Source organism: Triticum urartu, chromosome 1A (assembly GCF_056163025.1).
Source record: "Triticum urartu cultivar PI428250 chromosome 1A, HENAU_Tu73, whole genome shotgun sequence".
Classification (NCBI taxonomy): Eukaryota; Viridiplantae; Streptophyta; class Magnoliopsida; order Poales; family Poaceae; genus Triticum; species Triticum urartu.
Window position 1 is genome coordinate 208079216 of NC_141873.1, and position 24920 is coordinate 208104135.

Sequence of the window (24920 nt, forward strand, 5' to 3'; positions counted from 1 at the left end):
ATCATGTTTTTTCATCTAACACGCAGTACTAGTACTAGTATTACAACTTTCTAGGTGATCTTGCATGTGACTTTTGTGTGCCCAATGACAGTTCTAAATTCCTCTTTTGACCAAAACATGCGAGAGGTTGACACTGATTTCTTATAGATTACTTTCAACTACTTTACGAACTTCAATGCTACCTTTGAAGATAGTATATTAGCCTGAGTAACTTGTGATACGGATAATGCAAGTAATCCCTCTGCTCTCATGCCTTTGAAGACATGTTCTAGTGTCTTTGTTCACTCATTTGTGTGCGTATATGTAATCTTATATGGAGTAAAATATCGAAAATCATCTTATATTTCTGAACGGAGGTACTAATAAAATATTTGGTTTCTGTTTGAATTAGAACCAGGTCCGCGGTGGAGATGAAGTTCTCAAAGTCATGCCATGTGAACTGGAAGACCTGAGGATGAGTTCTACTGGTAAACTATCCAGCTGTTGTGTCCTTGTCGCCACGTGTGGTGAACTAGTGTTTTCCTGTAGCATTGTTGTCAAGCGTGTTCTCGAGGGTGTACTTCACCACAACAATTTCCTGGTTCTGCCTTCGATTACGAAGGGTGTGGTTCTTGTAAAGCTTCCCGACAAATCGCGGACTGTCTTCATCGTCATGTTTATGAGCCGAAAGACAAATTTGTTAGGTCCTCCATGGTTGACGAGATGGTGATGGTGCTGGTAGACATATCTCACGAAGTGCATTGCCTAGTCAGTTATGCGGGGCAAGAAATAGTATGCATAGTTTAATCAGTGCAACTTTGCCTGTCTGTACTAAGTACTATTGTTCAGTACTTGATTTCTGTGTGTGAACCCTATATTGTTTAGTACGGCCGTTTTTGTTGTGTGGTGAGTCCTAAGAACACTCTATGTTAATTTATGTCCACTCAATTCTATCTGTATATTTTGAAGTATCCAGATCATATTTTCTGTGAGGAGGGTTTATCAATTATGGTTACACTCCAATATCTGTATGCATTGCAGGGTTTATCGCACCCACCAGGATTTTTAGTCACATGGATGTTCGGTCCACATGATTTATCACGACCTTTCGACTGTCCTGCTTGTGGGATTAAGAGGGGGCCCTGCATTCCACGCGTAATTGGACGATCAATCTTCTGCTTAGAACTTGAACATAGTGATTTCCTAGTAAGGATTCACTCGTGTCACATCAAGTAAATCTTATTGATTTAATGTAATGTTTTCTTATTTTGCTGCAGTTTTACGATGTTGGTTTTGCCATGTGACATTCATCACAGAATAAACTGTTTGGTTTGCTCTACGATGGTTATTTTTGTAGGTTTCACTTCTTATGTTGTGTTAGTAACGAAGGCACTGTCCATCACTTATATTACTGGACACAATTGGATCAGTCTGTTGTCTGAGTACAATCTGAAGACCTATGATGAACTATAGTTTGGTTTAACAAACACGCCACAATTAGTGCTTCTCGCGTTTAAAAGAAATGAAGAAAAAGACTGGAACAAGGTCATGGAGGTTACTCAAGTTAGAAAGCTGATCATAGTAGACAAGAAACGATCGCTGCTGTCTCGCACATCGGTACCACCTTCAACAATGTTATATATATTCTACCAGAGGATAGGACATTGACACCGGCGCCAGCTCCACAAGGAGCACCATCTTCGATAGCAGCGGCGACACTACTAGTCGCACCGGCATGGGCACCAGCAATGGCTCCCACACCTGCACCAACACTTGTAGTTGCACTTGCATCTGTTCTGGCTTGTGCAGCGGCAATGGAACCAACAATTGTACCAGCAACAGACGGGGCTGCAGTTTGCACTGCATATACCAAAGTCCTTACAAAAACTGACATCTCTGCCCAAGTGCTTTGTTCTTTTTTCTTTCCATGTTGTTTCACATGATTCACTATGTTGATCTAACTGTTTGTGTATGTATTCTTGTTTGCGAATAGAGAAATACTAGAGCAACGAGGGAGTCGTTCAACAATCCGGGTGACCGTGGCCATGTTTCTCTTGCCATGCACAGCATTGGTGTGAATGAACCTACTCAATCTACCATAAGTACAAAGGATGGTCGCATGATGATTGATGCTAAAGGATGGTCAAGGTTCAAATCTAAATCAAATCTTGCGGTAGGGGATGATGTCAAAATCGAACTTTTCTCTGCAAGGAGAGCTGGTCCAAATCCACATTGAAATTCTTCAGTTGCAGCACGCACCCGCCGGAATGATCTATCCTCCGAGAGATTTTGATGTAATAATATGGCATGGTGAAACAAGTATCATGTGTGTATAAGTAGTATGACAGTATTATTTATCACGTAGGATATCATTCATAGAATTGCAACTCTGATTGCTGGTTAGGAACTGTCGTTCGATTTCATTCTAACAACTACCGTGCTTTATTCAATTTTATGTCGCCTTGCGACCGCATCTAAAAGTACTGTCGTACCTATCGCTTGCAATATGAAATGCGCTGAGTTAAAACACATGGGCCCCCAAACATGCAGGCCCACCGGCCCGTGGCCCAAAGTCCAGAACTGTGAGCCTGTTTGAGTATTACATTCTCAGCTGAACCCCCATATTATGTTATATATATTCCCCTAGATTTTTCTTATGTATAAAGTTTTGATATAAAAGATTTTTATATTTCTTTACAGAGGTAGTATCTCTCTATCAAAAAAATATTTATGTGTAACTAGTTACTCCTGCCTTTCTACTTCCTTTCGCTGATATGTGGGGCATCCGGCAACGGGGTCCATGTGCCATGCACCAAGTTAGATTGCACAACTACACGGTAGACTCACCCTGGTCGTAGCACCGCAGTAATGCCTAATGAGCTGTCAAATCACAAAAAAAAACCTCCTTTCCAGCTTCAGCAATAAGCTGGACGGATGAAGCAGCAATATTTCACTAGGCCTAAATCCCCTTCTCCCTCGTCTTCTTGTTCAGAGAAAACCCCCTTTCGGCGATTGCATAGGGTTTTCTCATGGAGAACCAGGTATGAATTCTTCATCCATCCCCGACAAATCCAAGTCCCTTGGTTGCGGGTAATCCTAGAATGGCAGCCACCGCCGTTGATGCATTTTTCTTCCTACTGAATCTAGTGTGCTTCATTTGCAGCGCCCAAAGTGCGAGGACCCTACAGGTTTTTGTGCCCTCGGCAAGACGCCACACTTGTTCCTTCTCATCCTAACACAGGATTTTCAAATGCGCATAGTATGTTCCAAGAATCCTCTTTTTTATCCAGGAGGGTGGGGTTTTTTGAACATGCTGTCGACTAATTTGCAAATTTGGATTGCTATATTTGGATAAAAGGTACAAGTACCATGGTCAACACTGACGTCAAAGAGGAAATTATTTCTAGATTTGGATAGCGAATACATTGTGTTCTCATATTATTTTTCCTATAGTGCATTCCTTGTTGTGCCATAACACATGTACTCAAGATGGTCGGCCATGACATATGTAACGCCCTCGATGCGGCTATATCTCCCACGTGTCGAAGCATGACTTAGAGGCATAACCGCATTGAAAGCAATGTCGCAAGTGAGGTAATCTTCACAACAACCCATGTAATACATTAAGGGGAAAAGATACATAGTTGGCTTACAATCGCCACTTCACACAATACATGAATAAAGCATTACATCATCCAGATACAATCAAGGTCCGACTACGGAACCCAAAATAAAAGAAGACTACCCCAAATGCTACACAGATCCCCGACCGACCCCAACTGGGCCCCACTACTGATCAACTAGAACGAAACAACACAAAGGACAAGATCTTCACCCAGCTCCTCCTTGAGCTTGGTTGCGTCACCTGCTCGTTAACATCGGCACCTACAAACTGGTTTTGGAAGTAGTTGTGAGTCATGGGGACTCAGCAATTTCACACCCTCGCGATCAAGACTATTTAAGCTTATAGGTAGGGTAAAAGGTATTAGGTGGAGCTGTAGCAAGCGACTAGCATATATGGTGGGTAACATACGCAAATGAGAGCGAGAAGAGAAGGCAAAGCACGGTCGAGAAACTGTGATCAAGAAGTGATCCTAGAACAACCTACGTCAAGCATAACTCCAACACCGTGTTCACTTCCCGGACTCCGCCGGAAAGAGACCATCACGGTTACACACGCGGTTGATGCATTTTAATTTAGTTAAACTTTAGGTTTTCTACAACCGGACATTAACAAATTCCCATCTGCCCATAACCGCGGGCACGGCTTTCGAAAGTTCAAATCCCTGCAGGGGTGTCCCAACTTAGCCCATCACAAGCTCTCACGGTCAACGAAGGATATTCCTTCTCCCAAGACAATCTAATCAGACTCGGCATCCCGGTTACAAGACATCCTCGACAATGGTAAAACAAGTCCAGCAACACCACCCGAATGTGTCGTCAAATCCCGATAGGAGCTGCACATATCTCGTTCTCAGGGCACACCGGATTGTCCAAACTTCCGGTAGGCCAGCCCAGAGTTGCCCCTGGTGGCCACCGGCGGCTGACAAGGTGGACCAACACTCAGAGGAGCACTGGCCCAGGGGTTTAAATAAAGATGACCCTTGAGTCCGCGAAGCCCAAGGGAAAAAGAGTCTAGGCGGCGAATGGTAAAACCAATGTTGGGCATTGCTGGAGGAGTTTTATTCAAGGCGAACTGTCAAGGGGTTCCCATTATAACCCAACCGTGTAAGGAACGCAAAATCCGGGAACATAACACCGATATGACGGAAACTAGGGCGGCAAGAGTGGAACAAAACACTAGGCATAAGGTCGAGCCTTCCACCCTTTACCAAGTATATCGATGCATTAATTAAATAAGACATATTGTGATATCCCAACAAAATATCCATGTTCCAACATGGAACAACTCCAATCTTCACCTGCAACTAACAATGCTATAAGAGGGGCTGAGCAAAGTGGTAACATAGCCAAACAACGGTTTGCTAGGAAAAGGTGGGTTAGAGGCTTGGCTTAACAATATGGGAGGCATGATAAGCAAGTGGTAGGTATCGCAACATAGGCACAGCAAAAGAGCGAGCATCTAGCAAGCAAAGATAGAAGTGATTTCGAGGGTATGGTCATCTTGCGTGAAATCCCGCAAGGAAGAAGAACAAGTCCATGAAGAAGACAAACGGACGTAGTTGAACGGGTCCTCACAAACGCGACGTTACCGAAACCAACCTGAAGAAGCAACACCGGAAAGAAGCACACAACATAGTAAACAACCAACACATGAACGTGGCATGATATGCGGGATGCGGTATGCGGTGCATATGCATGATTTGGAAAGGAATGATTTAATCTAGCCTCAACTTGGAAATCCAAGAGTGCCACTAGAAAGAGGAGTTGATTTCGGTCGAAATCGATATAAAGATCACCGGAATCGTAAGCACGGTTTGGAAATGGCAAGCAAAACAAATATGGCACCGGTCTGCGATAATCAGCAAGTAGCCTTCTAAATGCATCAAGAACAACATGCTACAACACTCTAGCATGACAAAAAAATGCATGGCAGGGATCCACTCATAAAGCTTGATGAAAGATGAACACTGAGCTACGGCTAATTCACTCAATAGCAAGTTCAAACAAGCATGGCAAAAGTGCAAATGATAACAGGTTTCAGACTTAGTGGAATTAACAGCATATCAGGAATTTATCATCAGGAAGCAATGTTTAAAGCACGATAACTACATGCTACATGAACATATCATGGAAAAGCAAGGCATGGCATGAAGCTACTCTAAGCATATAACAAAAGTCCCTTAGTGACCATGAGCCAAAAGGGATCAGAGAATACAATTGCAAGCATGTGAACATAGCAAAAACATAAACAGGTTCAGACTTAGTGAAAAACTGGAGCATGGCAAAACAGTTAACGAGTAGGCATGTTTACGAGCTCGATGCACTCACTACGAAGCATTGCATGACAAACTAAGCATACACCCATCAAATAGACATGGCATAGAAGCTAGACATGGTAAGAACAACATCATAGCATGCACGGATCAACAACAAAAAGCTCGGCAAAATTGCTGAACATGTTAACAGTCTGCCAGGAACATTTTATAGCAAACTTCGAGCTCGATGGACTCAAGCTAGGGTGCTCCATAATTGCAAACAAAGACATGGATGGATAGAGCACAACATTATCTACAAAACATCCTTACTAATCATGCTCAAAAGAGGCATGGATCACTAGGAAACAACATGAACATATGGCATAAAAACAACATGAAATACATGGCATACACCCCTGTAAATATAGCATGGCATTCTTCAAAACACATGTAGAGCTCAGGATCATATCATGCACACATTAATCATGGCAAAAATGACAAAAGTGCATTTGCTGAAACAGATCTAAAACTATTATCACATAGCCCTCTTCCAACAGCATTTCGGGCATCAAGATGAGTTCAAATGAAAATGATACAATGAGATGAAATGATGTACTCGTCGAGGCGAACGTTTTGATATGCTACACGCACAAATCGGAGCCACAAGTGCAGAGTTATGATGACATGAAAAATGTATAAAATAACTGGGACTTAGCCAAATCTCGGAAAAAAAACATGGGTGCTCACGTTGACCACACGGGCCGGATCTGGAGCTGGGCCGGTTCTGGCGCACTGCACAGCCCAGGTGGCAGGAGGAGATGGGCCGCAGGGAGGCCCATGCGAGCGCGAGTCGGCGCAGGGACGCAGGCAGCGCAGTCGGGGTTCGCTGGACTCCGGCAGACGACGGCGAGCAGGGACGGGCGGATCCGGGCATGGCGCCCCCGGATCCAGCGACGACGAGCCCGGGCGGCGAGCGGAGCGGCGTCGCGCGGAGAGGAGGCGAGGCGCGGCGCGGCCGGGGACGTCGTCGCGGGGCGGCGGCGCGCTGGGTTGGTGGTGCGCAAGTGAGGCGAGGAGGCCGGCGATGGTGGCGTGGCGGCGCCGGCGAACGGACGGCGGGGCGGTGGTTGGAGGCGGTGCGCAGGGAAGGCGCTCGCGTGGCGGCGTGTCTCCTCGGGCCCGCGCTGGGAGGAGAGAGAGGGCGGTGAGGTGGCGTGAGCTGGTTGGCTCGTAGTGGCGGCGGGGTGACGTGGCGACGCCTCATTCGCCGGAGTGATGTGGCGGTGGCAGCGGACATTGTCCGGCGCGGTGAGGACGCGTCCGGCGGCGCGAGGGGAGGGATTTTTAGGGTTTCGTCCGTGAATTTCGGGAGGGAGCACATATATATAGGTAGAGGGAGCTAGGAGAGTCCAAATGAGGTGCGGTTTGTGGCCACGCAATCATGATCGAACGGCCTAGGTGATGGAGGAGGTTTAGGTGGGTTTTGGGCCACTTTGGAGGGGTGGTGGGCTGCAACACACACGAGGCCTTTTCGGTCCCTCGGTTAACCGTTGGAGTATCAAACGAAGTCCAAATGGCACGAAACTTGACAGGTGGTCTATCGGTAGTAAACCAAGGCCGCATGACAAGAGTCGCCCCAATCCGAAAACGTTTAACACCCGCACACGAAAAGAGGTAGAAAGGGACACTGGAGCACATAGGAGCGCCAGATTGCAAAACGGACAACGGGGAAAATGCTCAGATGCATGAGACGAACATGTATGCAAATGCGATGCACATGATGACATGATATGAAATGCATGACACGCAAGCAACGACAAGGCAACAACAGCGAATAACCGGAGGACACCTGGCACATCGGTCTCAGGGCATTACAACATACCTAAATACACCGGTTTAATGGTCACGTTGAAGACAAGCCATGGATATAAGTTCCGAGTTGGGTTCATGAACCAAGAAAATCGCTGCTTTTTTTATGGCTGAACTTGGATAAACTTTCTCAAGTGTTACAGACTTAAAGTTGGTGCACAAATGTTGATGGAAATTGCAGAACCTGGTCTCCTCTTCACTTTGATCTTCCACCCCAACATCGTTGCAGTAGTTCATCCATGTTAGTTTTGTATCTGGTTATTGCTTGTTGCCTCTACTACTTATTAATCCACCTATTCTGTCTAACTAATCACAATTTAACTTTAGAAGTAGCAATGATTTGTGATTCCCTTCTCTCACGAAGATGCTACTTCTAACTAATATTTCTTATAATTGGTAGCACGTGTAGGTTATTTTGAAAGTTAAGCATGCTACTCGTTTGTTATTCTATGAGAACTTGACTGCTACTCATGACACTGAAGTTGATTAGGACGACATCGACAAGTTCCTGCACTTTATTGATCGTCCTGAGGTCCTTGTGTGGTGTTTCCATGGTGGAAGGCCACGTGGGATATGTGTGCCACAGCTGCACACAATGAACAGGTCCAACTATGACGGGAAACTTATGGTACGAGTTGTTTTTTGTTATATATGTTGTTCATTAACTCTTGCTTGTACACAGTTTTACAGTTGTGATCTTCTTGAAACAGAAATTGCCCAGTTCTATTGTTCCTATATAGATGCCTGACCATGGTTGGGTCAGACTTGCGCTTGGTCACAACATGATATTTATGTCGACCTACTCCATTCCCCTTGGAGGTGAAAAGATACTTATTCATGGGTGGTCTCAAATAATGAAGGCCTGTCCATCTTGGAGAATAGGACAGAAGGTTATGCTCATCCCTTTCCGTGGCTCTAAAGCGAATATCCTCTTTATTGACCACATTGCAAGATGAAGCCGCTTTTCAGAAGGTTGTTGATGTGCGGGGTGGCGCCTGGGCCTTGTCCAGGGGCTTGGTGGCCTCATCCTTGGTTAACTGTAGGCAAAGTAGCACTGTTCGAGGCATGGTTTGTACGGTTGAACCAGTATAGGTACTCATACTACTTTCAGCTATGGTTGTTAAGTGCCCCTGCTCATTTCAGTTAAGGTAGTTAAGTACTCCTGCTGCTTTTACAGTCTGTTCTGTTTCTTCAGTCCTATCTTCCTCCAGCCGCCAAAATGAAACCAGCTTCGGCGGGGCCGCCTGCTTCCGCCTCCCACGGTTGGTTGTGCCTCAGCGCACGCATCGCCCCCCACCCTCTCCTAAATCATTAATGTCGGCGTCCGAGGCCTCGCCGTTGTCCTCCGCACACTTTGGTGCGCTCGCCGTGGCGCTGCCCTCTCATGTTGTCAACATGGTCAATAAACAAGAGGAATCAGGAGAGGACTGTACATGGAGAGGATGACATTAGGGGCCCACCATGTCCATGGCCGTACGCAAGGAAGTTCCTCATTTTTTGTTATATACTTCATTGTCAGCGTATAGAAAAAGAAAATGCTTCCTCATAGTGGTTTACTGACATCTGGGTCCCACGAGATTGTCAGCGTATATAGTCCATAGACAAGAGAACAACACAAGATCAGCTGACACCTAGGACGTAGCTGCTCGAGCAATATTTTTTTATTATTATTGTTGAGATGGAGCAGGGTTCCAACTAAGCTGTGGCCCGTCTAGCCCAGCAATATTTCTTTGTGGAAATGAGCCAAGTTTATTTTTTCTAAAGAATACCCAATCTGGGCCTACTTATATTTCTACACCCTGATGGGCTGCAACTCTTTCAAGGTGATAGCAAATCTTGAAAGTGATATGGAATGGGCTGTAACATAAAAACCTATGACAAATTGGCAATTACTTTTAAATTTCTGAATTTTTTCACATTTTCATATTCCAATTTCACTAGGCATTAACCTAATTTAAATATATATTCAGTATTAAAAATAGTTTGGACCCCATAGAAATATGAGAAATTTTGTTTAAATTTTTAACCATGGCCCCGGCCAACAAAAAAATGGACTGCAATAAATTGCATAAGAAGTTGCAATGAGTTGTAAATTATTAAAAAATTGTAGCGACCAGACTTCAAACGGTCCAATCTTTGTGCTCAGGTGTCATCCCTGGATCAGTAATGCTGACACCACACAGTACTTGAAGGATTAATAACAGAGTAGCAATCACACACTTATTACATCGAGTGTCTCAAAAGAGAACTTATTACAATAAATATGGCTTAAGGCAATCTAATAACAATAACAGCGGAAGGCTTGGAAGATAAGTGAGTCCATCAACTCCAACGGCATCACTGAGTATAGAACCACGACCTAAAAGCACCTTAATCGTCGTCTGAAAAGTATGCAACATTAACGTTGCAGCCCGAAACGGGTCAGCACATGGAATATGCTGGCAAAGTAACACATAGAGAGTAATGGAATGAAATAGGCTATTCTATATGCATATTTGGCTGGTGGAAAGCTCTATGGTTACAGTTTTGCGTAAAGCCAATTTTTCCCTACTACAAAGGAATAAATTTTATTTAACTATCATGGTAGTTGTTAAACACTGAGAATGGTTGACATCATTCTCAATCCCAATTAAGCATCATCATTAAATAAAACCCAACAAAATTAATTTTAGAGTAACATGTTGAGATTCACATGATAATCTAGGTACTAGATACTCAAGATGTCCATAACCGGGGACACGGCTAATCATGATTAGTTTATACACTCTGTAGAGGTTTGCGCACTTTTCCCCACAAGACTCGATCTCCTCCGTTGGGATTCTCGCACTACATGGTGTTTGAGAAACGGATGACCGAGACATAGTCTTTCAGAAGCGCTAGCACCTTATGATCGGGTAGACCGTTACACCTACTTTCCCCTACATCTGCTAGTCTACCACTGTAAGAGTTCGCACAACTTAATCAACTATGCTAGAGCCCATAATAGCTTGTGGCTGCACATGGAAGTTTCTAGCATGAATAATCTCATGCTCCATTTGAGCCTGGGGGGCGGTCCAAAAGAAAACAGGCAATCTCTGGAATACCCAGGTGCCTCAATCCACCCAGATGTGTATTTAAGTTGCCACCTTAGATAAACCATTAATTTAACAATCTCACATCTGTCATGGATACACTCACCCAATCCACGTCTACTAGCATAGCATTGCACAATAAGCAAACGTAGAAGTAACTCCCAAAGGTTTGATAATAACAGGTAATGGGTACTACCTCAACTACTTCCCAAACCCACAATTTAATTAGATCCTAATCATGCAATGTGTGAGGATTGATCTAATGCAATAAAACTTGGTAGTGGGAAAGCATGATCAAAGTGTTACTTGCCTTGCTGATGATCCGGGAAACCTAGCGATTCAAAGTAGCAAGCGGCGCACTCCGGGTACTCTATCGCAAACAAACAAGCATACAATAACTACTCAACTAATGCATAGGTAAAACTCAAATAAGAGATCTAACCAGAAAGTTCAACTTAAGAACTCCGGTTGGCAAAAAGAATCAAATCGAACGAAGCAACGAAAGACAAACGGCAAAAGAAACAGGCTTCGTTTAATATTCTAGATCTAGGGAAATTTTTACAGTGGCAAAAACTTGTTTGAGTTGATTAAACAGAAAGAGGGTTTTGAGACGAAACTCCAGGCGCTTGAATCGCCTGATTCCGATAAACGAGCGAAAAGTTAGACTAAAACAAAAATCGGATCAGGAATCGCGATCAGAAAAATCGCGGATTTAATCCAAGAAAAAGAAAAACGACGAACGCTCGTTAAAACGAACGAACGGGCGAACGCTCGCTCATTAAATAAACCAAAAAAACCGATCTATTTAAAAAAACCGAAACTAAAAAAACCAAACAAAACTGACGGAAAACCGATCGGTTTTTCTAAAAAAATGGCGGCGGCGGATCCAGCGGTCCGGCGGCGGCGGCGAGCGGCGCGGCTGCGGCGAGGCGGCGGGCGGCGGCGGCGGCATGGCCTAGGGTTAGGGTTTCGGGGCGCGGCGTGGCTTGGGCTGGCCTCGGGGCCTCGGGGCGCTATTTGAAGGCCCGGCCAGGCGGAGTCCTGGCCGGTTACGGCCCAAGGCCGGTTCGGACTCTCTTTTTTTAAAATAATTACGCTCAGAAAAAAACAAAAGGAATACTAAACGGACTCCAAAAATCCCGAAATAAATTTTGCCCGGCTTCTAAAATCATGCCGCACAGGATGAACATTTATTTGGGGCCTAAATGCAATTTTGAAAAACGCGCATTTTTCCCTAATAAAAATAAAATAGCAAATAAAACCAAATAAAAATCCTATTTGATTTTTTTACTAAATCCTCAATATTTCTTTACTTTGGGAAAGTCATTTTATTCCCTCTCTCATATTTTTGTAATATAAATAATTGAAGATAAAATAAATAAAATCAAATGATCCTATTTTCAAAATTTGAGAATACTCAAATATGAAAATAACGAAATCCCCAACTCTCTCCAAGGGTCCTTGAGTTGCGTAGAATTTCTAGGATTAACCAGAATGCAACAAAATATGATATGCAATGATGATCTAGTGTATAACATTCAAAATTGAAAATTTGGGATGTTACAAACCTACCCCCCTTAAGATGAATCTCGCCCTCGAGATTCGGGTTGGCTAGAAAATAGGTGAGGGTGGTCCTTCAGCAAATCTTCCTCTCGTTCCCAGGTGGTTTCATCCTCCGTGTGGTGGCTCCACTGAACCTTGCAAAACTTGATAACCTTGCTGCGGGTGACTCGACAAGCATACTCTAGAATCTTAACTGGTTTCTCCTCATAGGTCAAATCACTATCCAACTGAATTGCTTCCAGTGGTACTGTATCTCTCAGCGGTATATTAGCCATCTCTGCGTGGCACTTCTTCAACTGGGATACGTGGAACACGTCGTGAACTCTTGACAATCCTTCGGGCAATTCCAACTTATAGGCTACTTCTCCCATACGCTACAAAACTTTGTATGGGCCTACAAAACGTGGCGCTAACTTTCCCTTAACTCCAAAGCGCTTAACTCCTCGAAGTGGTGATCCTCGAAGATAAACTCGGTCTCCGACTTCGTGAACTGTCTCCTTGCGTTTAGAATCTGCATAACTCTTCTGCCTGGATTGAGCTACCTTGAGCCTATCGCGAATCAATTTCACTTTATATTCAGACTCCTTTATCAGATCCGGTCCAAACAACTGGCGGTCTCCAACTTCATCCCAAGACAATGGGGTCCTGCACCTCCTTCCGCACAAGGCTTCGAAAGGGGCCATCTTCAAACTGGATTGATAGCTGTTGTTGTAAGAGAACACTGCATACCGCAAATTCTTGTCCCAGCTAGATCCGTAATCTAGCGCACAAGCTCTTAGCATATCCTCCAAAATCTGATTGACTCTCTCGGTCTGTCCATCTGTCTGCGGATGGAAAGCTGTGCTAAACTCCAGTCTGGTACCCAAAGTTTCATGCAACTGATTCCAGAACTTTGAGGTAAATTGGGTTCCTCTATCTGATACTATGCTCCTTGGAACTCCATGCAGACAAATGATTCTAGTCATGTATATCTTTGCCAACTTTGCACTGGTATAGGTAGTCTTCACTGGAATGAAATGAGCTACCTTTGTCAAACGATCGACTACAACCCATATCGAGTCATAGCCTAAACGTGTTCTGGGCAATCCTGTAATAAAATCCATGCCTAGCTTATCCCACTTCCATTCGGGTATCGGCAATGGCTGTAGCAATCCGGCTGGCTTCTGATGCTCTGCCTTTACTCTCTGACATACATCACGAACTGCTACATATTCCGCAATATCCTTCTTCATTCCAGTCCACCAGAAAATATCCTTCAAATCCAAATACATCTTGGTATTTCCTGGGTGAGTCGAATACGGTGAATCATGGGCCTCTTGTAAAATTAACTTCCTGATCTCCGAATCATTTGGTACATAGACACCGTCTTCAAACATAAGGTATCGTGCTCATCCTCACGAAATCCCTTAGCTTTTCCTTTGCTCATTTTCTCCTTAATAGAAGCAATATCCTTGTCAGTCTTTTGAGCTTCTTTGATCTTATCCATCAAAGTAGACTGAATCTCCAATGCTGCTACATAGCCTCTTGGAACTATTTCCAAACATAGCTCTCGAAGATTTTTGGCTAACTCCCTTGGTAAATCTTCCGTCATTAGGGTATTGACATGGCTCTTATGGCTCAACGCGTCAGCTACTACGTTAGCCTTTCTGGGGTGATAATGCAATTTCATATCATAATCCTTGATGAGCTCCAACCATCTCCTTTGTCTAAGGTTCAACTCCTTCTGTGTGAAAACATACTTCAAACTCTTGTGATTCGTGTACACCTCCCAATGGTTTCCAATCAGAAAAGGTCTCCAAGTCTTCAATGCATGCATTACGGCTGCTAACTCCAAATCATGCGTAGCATAATTCAACTCATGGGGCTTAAGCTGTCGTGAGGCATATGAAACAACTCTTCCTTCCTGCATAAGCACCGCTCCAAGTCCTCGACATGAAGCGTCACAATACACCTCATAATCCTTGGTCTGATCCGGTAAAATCAACACTGGTGAGGTAACCAAACATTTCTTCAACTCCTAGAAACTAGCCTCACATTCCTCAGTCCATTTGTACTTGGTATCCTTCTTCAACAACTCCGTCATAGGCTTCACAATCTTTGAGAAATTCTCAATAAACCTCCGGTAGTATCCTGCGAGTCTAAGAAAACTCCGTATCTCTCCAACTGTTGTTGGGGCTTTCCAATTGGTCACAGTATCAACTTTGGTGGGATCTACTGCTATACCTTCTCCGGATATAACGTGTCCGAGAAATCCAACTTCTTTCAACCAAAACTCACATTTGCTAAAGTTGGCATATAATTGATGTTCTCTGAGCTTTCCGAGTACCAAACACAAATGCTCCTTATGCTCCTCTTCATTTTTCGAGTAAACCAGAATATCATCAATGAACACTACGACAAACTTATCCAAGAACTCCATAAACACTTTGTTCATCATGTTCATAAAATATGCAGGTGCGTTAGTCAGACCAAATGACATAACGGTATACTCGTACAGCCCATACCTGGTGGTAAAAGCCGTCTTAGGTATATCCTGTTCTCGAATATTCAACTGATGGTATCCTGATCGCAGATCGATCTTGGAAAATACCTTAGCTCCTTGCAATCGATCAAACAGATCATTGATCATTGGTAGTGGGTACTTGTTCTTGATGATTACTTCATTCAATCCTCGATAATCAACAACCATCCTTAAAGATCCATCCTTCGTCTCCACTAGAAGTATTGGAGATCCCCAAGGCGAAGAACTTGGGCGAATATATCCTTTATCTAGTAACTCCTTAATCTGCTTCTTAATCTCCACCAAATCCTTTGCGGCCATCCTATATGGTCTCTATGATATTGGCCCTGTGCCTGGAAAAAGCTCAATCAAAAACTCAATATCTCTATCCGGTGGCATGCCTGGCAATTCTTCTAGAAATACATCGGGGAAATCCTTCACTACTGGTACTTCCTCCTGCACAACTCCTGTTAAACAATTTACTTGAGTCCTCTTCGGCACATGCCGGGATACATACTTGATCCTTCTCCCTTCTGGGGTGGTAAGCAAGATCGACTTACTGGCACAATCGATGTTTCCTCCATACATCGACAACCAATCCATACCCAGAATTACATCCAAACCTTGTGATTCCAATATTATCAAATCTGAGGGAAACAAATGCCTACCTATACTTAATGGCACTTGAGAACATCCTTGTCTAGCCATATACTCCGCTCCTGGTGAGCTTACTAACATAGGTGTTCTAAGAACTTTGGTGTGCAGGTTATACTTATCCACAAATCCCCTTGATATGTATGAATGCGATGCACCAGTATCAAAAAGAACGAGTGCAGTAAATGACTTAACCAAAAACTTACCGATTACTGCATCCGACTGCTCTTCAACCTCCTCCGCGTTAACGTGGTTCACCTGTCCCCTGTTGAAAGGGTTCGGCTTCTTCCTCGAGCTTCCATTGCCATTACCATTCTGTGATTCAGGACATTCATTAGCATAATGTGCGGTCTTCTGGCACTTAAAACAAGTGACTTGGCTCAGGTCTCTCTTGGCTGGGGTCGATGGGTTGGTGCGGTTCTGGCCGTTGCTTCCTCCATTCCCATTACCATTCTTGGTGCCATTATGATTGTGCGAGCTACCTCCTCCATGGGTATGCTAAAAATGTCCTCCTGGTCTAGGGGTAAAACATGGCTTCTGCTGAGCTCCTGAATTGTGCTTCCCTTGTCCATACTTCCTCTTGCGATTCTCAATCTGCTGCTGCTTTCCTTCAATCATGAGAGCACCATCTACCAACTCCTGGTAATTGTTGAAGGTTGCTACCATCAACTGCATGCTCAACTCATCATTCAGTCCTTCTAGAAACTTCTCCTGCTTAGCTGCATCCGTAGCAACATCATCTGGGGCATAACATGCTAATTTACTAAAGTCCTCCACATACTAGCCAACTGTCCGTCCTCCTTGGCGCAAGTTGCGAAACTCTCGCTTCTTCATGGCCATAGCTCCTACTGAAACATGGGCAGTTCGAAAAGCCTGCTGAAACTGGTCCCACGTGACGGTGTCGACAGGGAAAGTGGCTGTGAAATTCTCCTACCATGATGCTGCGGGTCCTTCAAGCTGATGTGCGGCAAACTTCACCTTTTCCGGATCCATGCATCCTGTTGTGGTCAACTCTCTAGCTGTCTTGCGGAGCCAATCATTTGCTACTATCGGCTCGGTGCTACTGGAAAACACCGGCGGATTCAGCCTAAGAAAATGGGCTAAGTGATCAATAGGTGGTGGTGGTGGTGGGTTGTTGTTGTTGTTCCCCTGATTCTGATTCTGGACTAGCAACTGCATCAATGTGTTCTGCTGCTGGATCAACTGGGTGAGCTCCGGTGGGAAGGTAAATCCGGGGTCACGTCTCGGAGGCATCTGAGGGTTTTAGAAAATATGAGATTTAAGAGTAGAGGGGGTCTAAAGGGAAAACACTACCCATATGCACATGAGGCAAAAGCAAACAATTCACTTTATTTAATCAATCAAACAAGGGCATACAATCGATCTAACTATCGCAAAAGTGCTCGAACTACTATATTTACATGGTGGACTACTACTACTGATTTGGTGGTCTACTAAAAATATTCTTCGGTTGCAGACTCCATGATATCTTCTCTAGCTTCATCAACATAGTCATCATCGCTATCATCTGGATCCGAGTCGGTGTCGTCGATGATGATGTAGTCTTCCGGGCGAATCTCCTTGGGTTCTTCGTCTTCTTGTACTGGTGTAGGGCCTTCCATAAATATTCCAATCTTCTTGATCAGATCGCCATTCTTCTCCACTAATACTTTGATTTCCTCTTCATAATCTTCACGTGTAGCCTTGAGTTCTTCCTCCAGTTCCTTGATTCTTATCCTCGCCTTCTTCAGATCTATCATGTCGGTGCACATCTGGTTCTCCTGACGTCGAATGTGCTGGTTTAACTCCTGAATAAAAGCTGCAATTGATATATCCTTCCTCGTGCTGATCATCTCCCAGTGCTCATCTCGGCGCCCACAAATCTGGTAGATAGTATCCTTGAGATCATTGTGGTAGACTTCTCCAATGCGTCCCATGGCGATGTGAGCTGCCATGCTCTTTCCTAGACTCCAAGTTGGTGCATCAAAAGAAAACTCTATGGGCTCAGTGACTGGCATGAACGTCCTTCCTGGAACTTAAACTTGAATCGTCCAGCGCTCTTCTTCAGGTAAAGTGGCGTTGTAGGTTCCAGTGAAGCTTGTTACTCCTATGTTCAGGTATCTAGTGACTTCCTTCAAGTGACGTCCAAAGGGTGTATTTTCATCCGGTTGCGTGAACTTGTTCCTTGCATCCGCCATCCTAAAGAATAGAAAAGATGAGAAGTCAGAAAGAGAAGAGAGTGAATAGTGTTCTAGGTCTTTAGCTTAGTGGTCGTGTCCTACAGTCAACATGTGCTCTGATACCATCTCTGTAGCGACCAGACCTCAAACAGTCTGATCTCTGTGCTCAGGTGTCATCTCTGGATCAGTAATGCTGACACCACATAGTACTCGGAGGATTTATAACAGAGTAGCAATCACACACTTATTACACCGAGTGTCTCAAAAGAGAGTAATGGAATGAAATAGGCTATTCTATGTGCATATTTGGCTGGTGGAAAGCTCTATCGTTAGAGTTTTGCGTAAAGCCAATGTTTCCCTACTGCAAAGGAATAAATTTTATTTAACTATCATGGTAGTTGTTAAACATTGAGAATGGTTGACAGCATTCTCAATCCCAATTAAGCATCATCATTAAACAAAACCCAACAAAATTAATTTTAGAGTAACATGTTGAGATTCACATGATAATCCAGGTACTAGATACTCAAGATGTCCATAACCAGGGACACGGCTAATCATGATTAGTTTATACACTCTGTAGAGGTTTGCACACTTTTCCCCACAAGACTCGATCTCCTCCGTTGGGATTCTCGCACTACATGGTGTTTGAGAAACGGATGACCGAGACATAGTATTTCAGAAGCGCTAGCACCTTACGATCGGGTAGACCGTTACACCTACTTTCCCCTACATCTACTTGTCTACCACTGTAAGAGTTTGCACAACTTAATCAACTATGCTAGAGCCCATAATAGCTTGTGGCTGCACACGGAATTTTCTAGCATGAATAATCTCATGATCCCTTTGAGCCTGGGTGGCGGTCCAAAAGAAAACAGGCAATCGCTGGAATACCCAGGTGCCTCAATCCACCCAGATGTGTATTTAAGTTGCCACCTTAGATAAACCATTAATTTAGCAATCTCACATCAGTCATGGATACACTCACCCAATCCACGTCTACTAGCATAGCATGGCATAATAAGCAAACGTAGAAGTAACTCCCAAAGGTTTGATAATAACAGGTAATAGGTACTACCTCAACTACTTCCCAAACCCACAATTTAATTAAATCATAGTCGTGCAATGTGTGAGGATTGATCTAATGCAATAAAACTGGGTAGTGGGAAAGCATGATCAAAGTGTTACTTGCCTTGCTGATGATCCGAGAAACCTAGCGATTCGAAGTAGCAAGCGGCGCACTCCGGGTACTCTATCGCAAACAAACAAGCATACAATAAGTACTCAACTAATGCACAGGTAAAACTCAAATAAGAGATCTAACCAGAAAGTTCAACTTAAGAACTCCGGTTGGCAAAAAGAATCAAATCGAACGAAGCAACGAAAGACAAACGGCAAAAGAAACAGGCTTCGTTTACTATTCTGGATCTAGGGAAATTTTTACAATGGCAAAAACTTATTTGAGATGGTTAAAAGGAAAGAGGGTTTCGAGACGAAACTCCGGGCGCTTGAATCGCCTGATTCCGAGAAACAAGCAAAAAGTTAGACTAAAACGAAAATCGGATCAGGAATCGCGATCAGAAAAATCGCGGATTTAATCCGAGAAAAAGAAAAACGACCAACGTTCGTTAAAATGAACGAACGGGCGAATGCTCGCTAATTAAATAAACCGGAAAAACCGATCTATTTAAAAAACCAAAAAGAAAAAAACCAAACAAAACTGACGGAAAACTGATCGGTTTTTCTAAAAAAACCGGCGGCGAAAAACTACTTTCGGTGGTAGCGGATCCGGCGATCCGGAAAGGCGGCGCGGCGGTGGTCCGGCGGCGGCGCGAGCGGCGCGGCACGGGCGGCGAGGTGGCGGGCGGCGGCAGGGGCGGCGGCGGTGGCGCAGCCTAGGGTTAGGGTTTCGGGGCGGGGCGCGGCTTGGGCTGGCCTTGGGGCCTCGGGGCGCTATTTGAAGGCCCGGCGAGGCGGAGTCCTGGCCGGTTATGGCCCAAGGTCGGTTCAGACTCTTATTTTAAATAATTACGCTCAGAAAAAAAACAAAATAAATACTAAACGGACTCCAAAAATCCCGAAATAAATTTTTTCCGGCTTCTAAAATCAAGCCGCACAGGATGAACATTTATTTGGGGCCTAAATGCAATTTTGAAAAACGCGTATTTTTCCCTAATACAAATAAAATAGCAAATAAAACCAAATAAAAATCCTATTTGATTTTTTTATTAAATCCTTGATATTTCTTTATTTTGGGAAAGTCATTTTATTCCCTCTCTCATATTTTTGTAATAGAAATAATTGAAGATAAAATAAATAAAATCAAATGATCCTATTTTCAAAATTTGAGAAAACTCAAATATGAAAATAATGAAATCCCCAATTCTCTCCAAGGGTCCTTCAGTTGTGTACAATTTCTAGGATCAACCAGAATGCAACAAAATATGATATGCAATGATGATCTAGTGTATAACATTCCAAATTGAAAATTTGGGATGTTACAAAAATAGGGAATGGTCTGACTTGTTTGCGTATTAAGTTGACGTGTATGCAAGATTTTTTTACTTATTATATACGTCAACAAACGATTCTAGTAGACGTAACCGTTGGATGTCAATCCAACAGCCGTCATGCTTCTTCAATCTCTGATCTTCTTGCTCCAGCCGCCAGATCCAGCGCAGGCGGGACCCCCTGCTGCCGCCTCCAATAGCCGGTTGTGCTACCGCGCAGGCCTGACCCCCCTACTACTCCCACCGCTGGCCAAGGCATCCTTCTACTGACACACATCCCTCCACTATTGTGGCTTCGCCGCCTCCGGGTCATTCCCTTCCCGGGTCTCACCGTCGTCCATCGCGCTGGTGTTCTCGGGACGGCGTTGTCAACATTGTCAACAAACGACAACATCAGAAGAGGCATGTACATGGAGAGGCTGATAGTTGGGACCCACATGGTCCATGTCCGCACGCAAGCAAGTATCTCCTTATTATGCCAAAAAGAATGAATCCTCCCAATGACAGCTGGGACCCACCAGCTATATCTTGGCACTGAAGGAAGTGCCTCCTTATTAAGAGAAAAATAACGAGTGCTCCCCATGATAGCTGGGCCCACCAGATTTGGAGGCTGACTTGTGGCCCTACTAAGTTCATGCGTACGCAGTGCTTTGTCAACTTAATCAACAAAGATTCTATCACGAATGACCGTTGGGTTGTTAACATCCAATGGTCGTCCTGCTTCTTCAACCTCTGATTTTATTGCTCCAGCCGTCCAAACCACTGCGTACTCCTGCCTCCCATGGCCGGCTGTGCTGCTGCAGAGGCCTCCCCGCCCCTACTACTCCATGGGCTACTATTCATCCACCTCTACTACCTCGCTCCAGCCTCCACGGGCTATTGTTCATCCACTGTCGACCTCCTCCAGCCTCCACCTAGGACTGTTCATCCATGGTGTCTCCCTCCTGCCTCCACCAGCTACTACTCATCCACGGGCTCCTTTTCATCCTGCCTCCACCGACTACTATTCAACCAGCGGTCCTGTTCATCCAGCCTCCACTGGCTACTGTTCAACCAGCCCTCCACGGGGTCCTGTTCATCCACCCCCAACCGGCTTGATCGTGGTCCTGTTCATCCAGCGGCAACGTCCTCTCCTACCACGGTGTCCTGTTCATCCAACCCCCACCGGGAATTGTTCATCCAACCCCCAACAATGCTCACTATTCATCAATAGGCAACAGGTTCGATCGGCTTCAGTTAGCAGCAGTAGCGAAGGAATAGCTCGGGTTTAGTTAATAGCCAAGGGATCGATCGCTCGGGTTCAATAACGTAGCTTCTGCAATCGCTCAGGTTCAGTAAGCGAATGCCTCGGTCGGGTTCAGTCAGAGCCCAATGCCCCACGCACAAGCGCATACATGTACGAGAGAAATGCGCAAACCTCCATGGATCGCTCGGCCCCGACCACCCACCGTAACCGGGAACTCCCCGATATTTTCCTCTCCCTCGCTTCTACCATGGTTTTTTCCGTCATGGACGGCCCAAAGAATGTCATGCAGCTATGTCTCCGGCCCGCCCAGGACAATAAACCCATTTTTTGTCATGATTTTTTGTCATAGAAGTAGGAGCCCACCACATCTATGATGATACTAGGTTTTGTCACAATTATCATCATAGAAGTGTCGTAAGCATGACAAATTTTTTTCGTTTGGCCCAAAATGTCACATATATGTCTTTTTTTGCAGTGTGGTCGTCGCGCAGCAAAATGAGGGGTCAAATAACATGCCCACAACATATATTGTAAAGGTTGACACGCTAGTCAACATTCACACTAAACTAAGCTTCACAAGACACAGTATGCCTACTAGCTAACATTCACACGCACTTAGGTTCAGCATGTTTACGCATCTAAATGATTCACAAGACTATAACCTAGACAAAATTGTGAGAAGGTGTAGAAATAAAGAAAAAACTATTGATGCTTCTCTGAGCAAAGGGCCTCCCTATGCACGGATTAATTTCCTGGGCATGCTTCTTTCTTCTCAATGTTGCATGCACTTTGAGCATGTTGGCAACTCCACAACTAGGTTGATGTGTAACGCCCACGATGCGGCTATATCTCCCACGTGTCGAGGCACGACTTAGAGACAAAACCGCATTGTGGTTTTGTCGTAAGAAGGGTCGTCTTCACACAATCCCATGTAATGAACAAGAAAGGGATAAATAGAGTTGGCTTACAATCGCCACGTCACACAATATCATATAAATTCATACATCATCAGAGTACACTCATAGTCCGGTTATGGACAAACCAAATGATAAGAAGATAAACCCAACTTCTAGATCCCCGATCGTCCCAACTGGGCACCACTACTGATCATCAGGAAAAGGCACATAGTAATGACCAAGGTCCTCGTCGAACTCCCACTTGAGTTCGATAGCATCACCTGCACTGGTATCATCGGCACCTGCAACTATTTTGGTAGTATCTGTGAGTCACGAGGACTCAGCAATCTCAAAACCTGCGAGATCAAGACTATTTAAGCTTATGGGTAGGATGAGGTAATGAGGTGGAGTTGCAGCAAGCGCTAAGTAAATAAGGTGTCGAACATACGAATATAAGAGTAAGATGAGAAACTACGCAACGGTCATGAAGCTAGAAGTGATCCTAAACTACTTACGTTCAAACATAACCCAAACCGTGTTCACTTCCCGGACTTCGCCGAAAAGACCATCACGGCTACATACGCGGTTGATGCATTTTAATGAAGTCAAGTGTCAAGTTCTCTACAGCCGGATATTAACACAATCCCATCTGCCACATAACCGTGGGCATGACTCTCGAAAGTTTATACCCTGCAGGGGTGTCCCAACTTAGCTCATCACTAGCTCTCACGATCAACGAATGATATTCCTTCTCCCGGAAAGCCCCAATCAGTCTCGGAATCCCGGTTACAAGACATTTCAACAATGGCAAAACAAGACCAACAAGACCGTCCGATGTGCCGACAAATCCCGATAGGAGCTGCACGTATCTCGTTCTCAGGGCATACCAGAAGGGACAAGCTAAGAGTAAAACCAACCCTCGAGTTTCCCCGAGGTGGCCCCGCAGGGTGCCCGGTTCAGACCAACACTCAGAGGAGCACTGGCCCGGGGGGAGTTAACTAAAAATGACCCTCGGGTTTGCAACTCCCTAGGGAAAAGTTTAGGTTGTTTTTAGGCAAATGTTAAAACCAAGGTTCGGCCTTGCTAGAGGAGTTTTATTCCAAAGTGTCTGAAATCAGCAACATCACGAAGCCTATTTTGCATGCCTGTGCTAGTCACCACAGATCTCACAAAAATACAAGGCTTGCGCCGCTGTAAAGATGGCATGGAGATGCTCCAAAAACATATAGACATCATGCTCATAGGATGCACACACAAAATGCAATGAAAATGAAAAATCTGCAAGTTATGTTGACTTCCAGCTGACAACATCATATAACACTTTTGCAATGAAGGTTAGGCCATCAATATGGACAGTGACATGCATCATATAATGACACTAACATGAAGAGCATCACGAGACGAACATTTTGATATATCATATGCGCAAATCAGAGCTACATGCATGGAGATATGACATGTCAAAGAGGGCCAGAAAATGTTAGAATTCCATGACTTGGAGAAAAAACCACCTCGCGGAAGTCAACGGGACGGAGCAGTGCGGGACAAGGATATCTGGGTCGGGGAAACGTGTTTTGTTTGCTGACTTGGTGGATCTGATCGACCTTCGGGTGGATTCGGACCGGCGACGACTCCGAGGAGGGCGTGTTCTCCGGTGAGGCGGCGGGTAGGCGCGGTCGAGCTCCGGTGGTGGAAGGAGTGGGGCGCCGGTGAAGGGTGGCTTCGGGCGGCGGAGGTGCGGCCGGTGGCGGTGGGGCGGGCGGGGTTGAAGCGCGGCGCGGGGCGGCGCGGTGGTGGCGGCGCACGGTGGCAAAAGACGGCACGAGTGGTGATCGACGCCAGCCGGTCATGGCGGAGATGGGTGGCGGAGTCGCTGGAGGCGGCGGCGGAGCGAGCGGGCCGGGGAGGGCCCAACCCGGGCCGAGCGGGCCCGCGCGGGTCGGCGGTGAAGTGGGGCACGCCCGGGCTGACGTGGTGCGCAGCGACTGGCTCCAGGTGGCGGCGGGGTGACGTGTCGCCCCCCGGTTGGCCGGGGCGACACGTCCGACGGACAAGTCCGCCGGCGGAGGTTTTGTCCGGCGGCGCGAGTGGATGAGGTTAGGGTTTTATCTGCGAAATTGGAAGGGGTGCATATATATAGGTAGGGCAGCTAGGAGAGTCCAAATGAGGTGCGGTTTTCGCCCACACGATCATGATCCAACGACAGAGAGCATGGAGGGGGTTTAGATGGGCTAGTGGGCTAGTGGGCTGTTTTAGAGGGGTGTTGGGCTGCAATAAGAGAGGGGCTTTTACGGTTACCCGGTTAAATTTGACAGGCGGCCTACCAGTGATGTACCAAGGCCACTCGACAAATCTCGACCCATTCTGAGAATGTTGTTCTCCTGCTCATGAAAAGAGATTTGAGGGGTGCAACGGGTGCATGTGGGAGTGTCAGATCGCGAAACGACAACGGGGAAAATGACCGGATGCATGAGACGAATACGAATGCAAATGAGATCCACATGATGACATAAGATGAAATGCATGACATGAACAAAATGCAAAACAAAGACAAAACCCCAACCACGGAAGGA